This window comes from Procambarus clarkii, unplaced genomic scaffold (assembly GCF_040958095.1).
Source record: "Procambarus clarkii isolate CNS0578487 unplaced genomic scaffold, FALCON_Pclarkii_2.0 HiC_scaffold_115, whole genome shotgun sequence".
Lineage (NCBI taxonomy): Eukaryota > Metazoa > Arthropoda > Malacostraca > Decapoda > Cambaridae > Procambarus > Procambarus clarkii.
The window spans coordinates 1189920-1192419 of NW_027189148.1; the positions used below are offsets into that span (position 1 = coordinate 1189920).

Sequence of the window (2500 nt, forward strand, 5' to 3'; positions counted from 1 at the left end):
GAGTAACTGCTCTCCTCCGCCTCTGTTCGTCTAACGTATCGACATAACGCCATACTGTCGGGCTGCTAGAGAGTCCATAGTGAGATTTAACTTGCAAAGCAGGATTAAACGCAAAACCGAGGGGAGCGAGGGGTGTGTGTGTGTGTGTGTGTCTTGTGTACTATATATCAGTAGTACTGTTGAGCTACCTGGTTGATCCTGCCAGTAGTCATATGCTTGTCTCAAAGATTAAGCCATGCATGTGTAAGTACAAGCCGAGTTAAGGCGAAACCGCGAATGGCTCATTAAATCAGCTATGTTTCATTGGATCTGTAAACCCACTTACTTGGATAACTGTGGTAATTCTAGAGCTAATACATGCATCACGTCTCTGACCGCAAGGGAAGAGCGCTTTTATTAGTTCAAAACTGGTCGGGCCTCGGTCCGTTAACCCACCCGTGGTGAATCTGAATAACTTTTTGCTGAGCGCACGGTCTCCGCACCGGCGCCGCATCCTTCAAGTGTCTGCCTTATCAGCTTTCGATTGTAGGTTATGCGCCTACAATGGCTATAACGGGTAACGGGGAATCAGGGTTCGATTCCGGAGAGGGAGCCTGAGAAACGGCTACCACATCTAAGGAAGGCAGCAGGCACGCAAATTACCCACTCCCGGCACGGGGAGGTAGTGACGAAAAATAACGATGCGAGACTCATCCGAGGCCTCGCAATCGGAATGAGTACACTTTAAATCCTTTAACGAGGATCTATTGGAGGGCAAGTCTGGTGCCAGCAGCCGCGGTAATTCCAGCTCCAATAGCGTATATTAAAGTTGTTGCGGTTAAAAAGCTCGTAGTTGGATCTCAGTTCCGGACTGACGGTACACCGCCTGGTGCTTACTGTCACGCTCCGAACAGCTAACTAGCCCCGCCGGCTCGCACGGGGTGCTCTTCATCGAGTGTCCCGAGTGGCCGGCACGTTTACTTTGAAAAAATTAGAGTGCTCAGAGCAGGCTACTTTAATGGCCTGAATGTCTATGCATGGAATAATGGAATAGGACCTCGGTTCTATTTTGTTGGTTTTCGGAACCTGAGGTAATGACTAATAGGAACAGGCGGGGGCATTCGTACTGCGACGCTAGAGGTGAAATTCTTGGACCGTCGCAAGACGAACTACTGCGAAAGCATTTGCCAAGGATGTTTTCATTAATCAAGAACGAAAGTTAGAGGTTCGAAGGCGATCAGATACCGCCCTAGTTCTAACCATAAACGATGCCAACTAGCGATCCGCCGGCGTTATTCCCATGACCCGGCGGGCAGCTTCCGGGAAACCAAAGTCTTTGGGTTCCGGGGGAAGTATGGTTGCAAAGCTGAAACTTAAAGGAATTGACGGAAGGGCACCACCAGGAGTGGAGCCTGCGGCTTAATTTGACTCAACACGGGGAACCTCACCAGGCCCAGACACCGGAAGGATTGACAGATTGAGAGCTCTTTCTCGATTCGGTGGGTGGTGGTGCATGGCCGTTCTTAGTTGGTGGAGCGATTTGTCTGGTTAATTCCGATAACGAACGAGACTCTGGCCTATTAACTAGTCGACGGATCTCCAGCAATTGGTGTCCAGTTCGCAACTTCTTCTTAGAGGGATTAGCGGCAATTCTAGCCGCACGAGATTGAGCAATAACAGGTCTGTGATGCCCTTAGATGTTCTGGGCCGCACGCGCGCTACACTGAAGAGATCAACGTGTTCTCCCCCTCCGAGAGGAGCGGGTAACCCGTTCAATCCCCTTCATGATAGGGATTGGGGCTTGCAATTGTTTCCCATGAACGAGGAATTCCCAGTAAGTGCAAGTCATCAGCTTGCGCTGATTACGTCCCTGCCCTTTGTACACACCGCCCGTCGCTACTACCGATTGAATGATTTAGTGAGGCCTTCGGACTGGCGCTCTTGGATGTTCTACCCCTCGCGTCTCGGCGCAAGGGGTTCTCGCCTCGAGCTGACGGAAAGATGTCCAAACTTGATCATTTAGAGGAAGTAAAAGTCGTAACAAGGTTTCCGTAGGTGAACCTGCGGAAGGATCATTACAGTTTGTGACGCGAGAGCTGCAACCATCGGCTCGTCGTCGTCGTTCGAGTATTCTTCAATGCGAAGAAGGCAAGGGTAGCCTTGGGAGCCGCACCCAATTGCCGTGGGAAAGGAGAAAGCGGATAAACGGCGGGGAGATCAACACCCACTGTGAGACAATAACAGGTCTGTGATGTCGGACTGACATGACATGTCAGTCAGTCCGACCGGCGCAGGTCACAGTCCTAGCGCCGTATACTGCTTTAGAGTCATCTGTTGGGGCTCGCGACACCCGTCACCGACATCTTTCTTCCTTGTCCCCGGTCGCTCAGTGGCTTCCGGCACCCACACCATAGAGAGAAAGCAGCAGGCGAAGACGCTACTGCTCCTCTCGTTGACAGGGCCGGCGCCTGCTACTCTGGCGGCGTCTAGTGCTGGGTTTTCCTTGACACGCTTCCCAGTG

At 51.6% G+C, this 2500-nt stretch overlaps 1 non-coding gene across 1 annotated transcript; it reads left to right on the plus strand.

Moving 5' to 3' along the window:
• The first annotated feature begins 185 nt into the window (after positions 1–185).
• On the plus strand, positions 186–2057 carry LOC138360558 (small subunit ribosomal RNA). The gene has a single exon (XR_011226472.1). It is a non-coding gene; the product is annotated as a small subunit ribosomal RNA (ribosomal RNA).
• Positions 2058–2500: the final 443 nt, after the last annotated feature.